At 33.4% G+C, this 7,580-nt stretch overlaps 1 long non-coding RNA gene across 1 annotated transcript; it reads right to left on the bottom strand.

The window, feature by feature from the left end:
* Positions 1 to 669: 669 nt before the first annotated feature.
* Positions 670 to 6,193, bottom strand: LOC127851518 (uncharacterized). Its single transcript, XR_008035808.1, has 3 exons — positions 5,310 to 6,193; positions 2,176 to 2,296; positions 670 to 803 (listed from the first exon to the last, which is right to left on the bottom strand). It is a non-coding gene; the product is annotated as an uncharacterized LOC127851518 (long non-coding RNA).
* Positions 6,194 to 7,580: the final 1,387 nt, after the last annotated feature.

The following is a 7,580-nucleotide window of genomic DNA, read 5'->3' as shown; positions in this document are numbered from 1 at the left end:
TCCAAAATTTTGAGACATTCTTTCTACAACCTAACACAAGAAATACATCTTATAAATACCTAATTGATTTTTAAAGACCATAGGTAACACCTACCCTAAAGATATGTAATTTTCATGGACCCCCCTTTCACTGATATATCCCCTGCCACCTTAAGTTTTTTAATATATGCATAATAAAACAAAAAGCTTGTGTTATATTAAAATATAATGTTTAATGAATTAAATGCAACATTTCTGAACTGTATCCTGTGTTTTGTTTGTATTTCATAGTAATTCCAAAAATTCACACAATTCAAGGGAAACAACCAGAACAGAAATACATGTAATCAAAAAAATAGTGTTCCTATTCACAACATTTGACTCTATTTAGTAGAGAAGCACACAAGTTATATGTCAAATGTTTAAAATGATTATTGACACTATCAATCAGTCTTACAGATGTATATTCCCATATGATTACATAATACATGCACCAAATATTGATATTCATTCATTAAAATACCATTCAAAATTAGATCACTCCATAAGAAATCACAGCACAGTTATAAAACAATCACGCTAGGAAAAACAAACGTGTACTTTTCAAAAAAGGAGTATTTTCAAACTATAAAGTTTCTGCAGGCATGTGCCCTGTGTAGAGAAACAAGTTCAAGATTATATTCCGTTGAATTCAGACCCTGACCTGGAAAGTGTCGTGCGATTGGGTGATTCTGTGGCTAACGATGTCTTGAATGCGTGTAATCGTTCTCAGGGTCCACTCGTTCTCCCTATTAAACTGCGACCACATCAAACAGTACCACAGTCTGAAAATCAAAGTGCTACAATTGGAAACAGTGGGCAAATATATCTGACTATGAGAACATCATTGCAAACAAGACACAGCTTGAAAACATTTTCAAGTGCATAAGGAACCTTCATGAGCACATATTTTCCTTTTGTTAATGCTTTGAGGCCCATAACTTAAGTGCTTGATGTTGACACAAAGTTTACTGTGGCATAAATGTGACACATGCATTTTTGATGACATGGCATGTTTATTTTCAAGATAATATAGTGCATGGTGAGCTTTAAGCCTTAGCCTTTTGCCGCGGAAACTACACCGCAGAACACCATAGACGCTTGGAGTGTACGCCCCCTTCCAGATGTGGCATTCACTTATTATTTCGTATTTATTTTCAAATAAATGTTTCAATCTTAGTCTTTCTTCATCGGTTAGGTGTCACATGAAGAAATATGTTGCCATAATGACTTCAAATAAGAAGAAAAAGAGAATTTATGTTTGCGGCATGTTACAAACCACTATTTTGCATAATTTTCCTATTTTTACCAACTTTTTCTACAAAACTGCAGACTTATCTTGCTTATTTAAGTATTCAAGCTCAGAAAATGTGCAAATGTAGATGCTATTACACAAATATGAGTTAAAACAGTGTTTTCCAGTGCGAAACCAGCACACGTGAAATTTTCCTAAAATTAGCAATGGTTTTAACATTATTACCTCCCTTTGTTTTCCATAATCTCAACCATAGCGGTTAAAAGATATATGCAAAATTATGTTCGATTTGTTACCGCAACACATTTGTGGAATACATGTATCAATTTTCGTATAATATACACAATTTTAAAATTTTGAGTTTTGCTATTAAGTTTTTTAATATATGCATAATAAAACAAAAAGCTTTTGTTATATTAAAATATAATGTTTAATGAATTAAATGCAACATTTCTAAACTGTATCCTGTGTTTTGTTTGTATTTCATAGTAATTCCAAAAATTCACACAATTCAAGGGAAACAACCAGAACAGAAATACATGTAATCAAAAAAATAGTGTTCCTATTCACAACATTTGACTCTATTTAGTAGAGAAGCACACAAGTTATATGTCAAATGTTTAAAATGATTATTGACACTATCAATCAGTCTTACAGATGTATATTCCCATATGATTACATAATACATGCACCAAATATTGATATTCATTCATTAAAATACCATTCAAAATTAGATCACTCCATAAGAAATCACAGCACAGTTATAAAAACAATCACGCTAGGAAAAACAAAGGTGTACTTTTCAAAAAAGGAGTATTTCCAAACTATAAAGTTTCTGCAGGCATGTGCCCTGTGTAGAGAAACAAGTTCAAGATTATATTCCGTTGAATTCAGACCCTGACCTGGAAAGTGTCGTGCGATTGGGTGATTCTGTGGCTAACGATGTCTTGAATGCGTGTAATCGTTCTCGGGGTCCACTCGTTCTCCCTATTAAACTGCGACCACATCAAACAGTACCACAGTCTGAAAATCAAAGTGCTACAATTGGAAACAGTGGGCAAATATATCTGACTATGAGAACATCATTGTAAACAAGACACAGCTTGAAAACATTTTCAAGTGCATAAGGAACCTTCATGAGCACATATTTTCCTTTTGTTAATGCTTTGAGGCCCATAATTTAAGTGCTTGATGTTGACACAAAGTGTACTGTGGCATAAATGTGACACATGCATTTTTGATGACATGGCATGTTTATTTTCAAGATAATATAGTGCATGGTGAGCTTTAAGCCTTAGCCTTTTGCCGCGGAAACTACACCGCAGAACACCATAGACTCTTGGAGTGTACGCCCCCTTCCAGATGTGGCATTCACTTATTATTTCGTATTTATTATCAAATAAATGCTTCAATCTTCGTCTTTCTTCATCGGTTGGGTGTCACATGAAGAAATATGTTGCCATAATGACTTCAAATAAGAAGAAAAAGAGAATTTATGTTTGCGGCATGTTACAAACCACTATTTTGCATAATTTTCCTATTTTTACCAACTTTTTCTACAAAACTGCAGACTTATCTTGCTTATTTAAGTATTCAAGCTCAGAAAATGTGCAAATGTAGATGCTATTACACAAATATGAGTTTAAACATTGTTTTCCAGTGCGAAACCAGCACACGTGAAATTTTCCTAAAATTAGCAATGGTTTTAACATTATTTCCTCCCTTTGTTTTCCATAATCTCAACCATAGCGGTTAAAAGATATATGCAAAATTATGTTCGATTTGTTACCGCAACACATTTGTGGAATACATGTATCAATTTTCGTATGATATACACAATTTTAAAATTTTGAGTTTTGCTATTAAGTTTTTTAATATATGCATAATAAAACAAAAAGCTTTTGTTATATTAAAATATAATGTTTAATGAATTAAATGCAACATTTCTGAACTGTATCCTGTGTTTTGTTTGTATTTCATAGTAATTCCAAAAATTCACACAATTCAAGGGAAACAACCAGAACAGAAATACATGTAATCAAAAAAATAGTGTTCCTATTCACAACATTTGACTCTATTTAGTAGAGAAGCACACAAGTTATATGTCAAATGTTTAAAATGATTATTGACACTATCAATCAGTCTTACAGATGTATATTCCCATATGATTACATAAAACATGCACCAAATATTGATATTCATTCATTAAAATACCATTCAAAATTAGATCACTCCATAAGAAATCACAGCACAGTTATAAAAACAATCACGCTAGGAAAAACAAAGGTGTACTTTTCAAAAAAGGAGTATTTCCAAACTATAAAGTTTCTGCAGCTATGTGCCCTGTGTAGAGAAACAAGTTCAAGATATTTCGTATTTATTATCAAATAAATGCTTCAATCTTAGTCTTTCTTCATCGGTTAGGTGTCACATGAAGAAATATGTTGCCATAATGACTTCAAATAAGAAGAAAAAGAGAATTTATGTTTGCGGCATGTTACAAACCACTATTTTGCATAATTTTCCTATTTTTACCAACTTTTTTCTACAAAACTGCAGACTTATCTTGCTTATTTAAGTATTCAAGCTCAGAAAATGTGCAAATGTAGATGCTATTACACAAATATGAGTTTAAACATTGTTTTCCAGTGCGAAACCAGCACACGTGAAATTTTCCTAAAATTAGCAATGGTTTTAACATTATTACCTCCCTTTGTTTTCCATAATTTCAACCATAGCGGTTAAAAGATATATGCAAAATTATGTTCGATTTATTACCGCAACACATTTGTGGAATACATGTATCAATTTTCGTATGATATACACAATTTTAAAATTTTGAGTTTTGCTATTAAGGGGGCAGGGGATATATTTTTGACCAAATTTCGAGTTCCGAAAGGCCGCAAACAGTCAAATCCATTACATCAAAACAGAAAGTGACACAAGAAAGCCTTTTTGTGTCAGTGTCATAGCATAGGCAATATACATTGAAAATACACCCAAAGACAAGGCTGGCTTCTTCACTTGTGAAACTATGGCCCTTGATCTTTCCCCCCACCAACCTCATTTTTAATGAAAAATTGAGAAATTTGACCCATTTCATGGCATGCACAGAACATTCAAACAGAATGCAATCCTAGTTTTGGCTACATTACTCACTAATTTCATCCCTGTGCTTTGTTTATTTGCCTAGAAAAGTGTCTCCCATACGTTTAGATTTTTCACCATTTACCTTCAAAATTTTGTTCTGTTTCTGCAGCGTGAAATATTGACTTCCGACAAAAGTGAAAACCTCCTTTTTGAAGATTCAAAATTTCCTTGCTAGGGAGCTGTGGCTAGTTGTAATGTTTTTTTCCAATATTTTGAGACATTCTTTCTACAACCTAACACAAGAAATACATCTTATAAATACCTAATTGATTTTTAAAGACCATAGGTAACACCTACCCTAAAGATATGTAATTTTCATGGACCCCCCTTTCATTGATATATCCCCTGCCACCTTAAGTTTTTTAATATATGCATAATAAAACAAAAAGCTTTTGTTATATTAAAATATAATGTTTAATGAATTAAATGCAACATTTCTGAACTGTATCCTGTGTTTTGTTTGTATTTCATAGTAATTCCAAAAATTCACACAATTCAAGGGAAACAACCAGAACAGAAATACATGTAATCAAAAAAATAGTGTTCCTATTCACAACATTTGACTCTATTTAGTAGAGAAGCACACAAGTTATATGTCAAATGTTTAAAATGATTATTGACACTATCAATCAGTCTTACAGATGTATATTCCCATATGATTACATAATACATGCACCAAATATTGATATTCATTCATTAAAATACCATTCAAAATTAGATCACTCCATATGAAATCACAGCACAGTTATAAAAACAATCACGCTAGGAAAAACAAAGGTGTACTTTTCAAAAAAGGAGTATTTCCAAACTATAAAGTTTCTGCAGGCATGTGCCCTGTGTAGAGAAACAAGTTCAAGATTATATTCCGTTGAATTCAGACCCTGACCTGGAAAGTGTCGTGCGATTGGGTGATTCTGTGGCTAACGATGTCTTTAATGCGTGTAATCGTTCTCGGGGTCCACTCGTTCTCCCTATTAAACTGCGACCACATCAAACAGTACCACAGTCTGAAAATCAAAGTGCTACAATTGGAAACAGTGGGCAAATATATCTGACTATGAGAACATCATTGTAAACAAGACACAGCTTGAAAACATTTTCAAGTGCATAAGGAACCTTCATGAGCACATATTTTCCTTTTGTTAATGCTTTGAGGCCCATAACTTAAGTGCTTGATGTTGACACAAAGTTGACTGTGGCATAAATGTGACACATGCATTTTTGATGACATGGCATGTTTATTTTCAAGATAATATAGTGCATGGTGAGCTTTAAGCCTTAGCCTTTTGCCGCGGAAACTACACCGCAGAACACCATAGACGCTTGGAGTGTACGCCCCCTTCCAGATGTGGCATTCACTTATTATTTCGTATTTATTATCAAATAAATGCTTCAATCTTAGTCTTTCTTCATCGGTTAGGTGTCACATGAAGAAATATGTTGCCATAATGACTTCAAATAAGAAGAAAAAGAGAATTTATGTTTGCGGCATGTTACAAACCACTATTTTGCATAATTTTCCTATTTTTACCAACTTTTTCTACAAAACTGCAGACTTATCTTGCTTATTTAAGTATTCAAGCTCAGAAAATGTGCAAATGTAGATGCTATTACACAAATATGAGTTTAAACATTGTTTTCCAGTGCGAAACCAGCACACGTGAAATTTTCCTAAAATAAGCAATGGTTTTAACATTATTACCTCCCTTTGTTTTCCATAATCTCAACCATAGCGGTTAAAAGATATATGCAAAATTATGTTCGATTTGTTACCGCAACACATTTGTGGAATACATGTATCAATTTTCGTATGATATACACAATTTTAAAATTTTGAGTTTTGCTATTAAAGGGGCAGGGGATATATTTTTGACCAAATTTCGAGTTCCGAAAGGCCGCAAACAGTCAAATCCATTGCATCAAAACAGAAAGTGACACAAGAAAGCCTTTTTGTGTCAGTGTCATAGCATAGGCAATATACATTGAAAATACACCCAAAGACAAGGCTGGCTTCTTCACTTGTGAAACTATGGCCCTTAATCTTTCCCCCCACCCACCTCATTTTTAATGAAAAATTGAGAAATTTGACCCATTTCATGGCATGCACAGAACATTCAAACAGAATGCAATCCTAGTTTTGGCTACATTACTCACTAATTTCATCCCTGTGCTTTGTTTATTTGCCTAGAAAAGTGTCTCCCATACGTTTAGATTTTTCACAATTTACCTTCAAAATTTTGTTCTGTTTCTGCAGCGTGAAATATTGACTTCCGACAAAAGTGAAAACCTCCTTTTTGAAGATTCAAAATTTCCTTGCTAGGGAGCTGTGGCTAGTTGTAATGTTTTTTTCCAAAATTTTGAGACATTCTTTCTACAACCTAACACAAGAAATACATCTTATAAATACCTAATTGATTTTTAAAGACCATAGGTAACACCTACCCTAAAGATATGTAATTTTCATGGACCCCCCTTTCACTGATATATCCCCTGCCACCTAACAGTTGTTGCAAAGTAAATATAACATTTTGGAATAAGTTTTTAGGGGTAAGTGGTTGCATATGCATGCATTATTTGACACGCTTCGTTGTTTCAAAGGAATAGGACGCGAGCTATCGATTAAGGGGCAAAAACTCAAAAATATTGTTCGAAAGTCTGTAGAAGATTTATTCGGGTTGACAAACGGACTCGAAATATTGCTCGGTTTTCGACCGACTGTGAGTTAACGGCTGGACAGTTATTTTTGAATTTAACTTTTTTTGAAAGGTTGTCCAATGGCCCATAGGAGGATTAAGGGGTGCTTTGGATTAAAGCTATTTTTGACATTTTTGCGGCCCGCGAAGACAGGTCTATAATTAAGTCTAGTTAATAACCTTGTTATGATTCCAATATCAGAGGGTGGGGATTTTTTTTTCATGGCTCTTTGTCAATTTTTTTCTCATTAAACATGATTTTATATATTTATTTGAATATATTGGGCTCCTAAAAATATATATATGAAAAATACTATCCTGGGTACGTTACTTCCACCTGTGTATGCAGCTACAGCTACAATACCAATGTTTTGGTAACTTACAAACATCCAAGAAAAATCACCACAACTCAAACCTGACATTCGTTATTATGACACTCAAAATGGTGCTTACTTGAGCAATGT

Source organism: Dreissena polymorpha, chromosome 11 (genome assembly GCF_020536995.1).
Source record: "Dreissena polymorpha isolate Duluth1 chromosome 11, UMN_Dpol_1.0, whole genome shotgun sequence".
Lineage (NCBI taxonomy): Eukaryota > Metazoa > Mollusca > Bivalvia > Myida > Dreissenidae > Dreissena > Dreissena polymorpha.
This window is presented reverse-complemented; position numbering and strand designations above follow the sequence as displayed.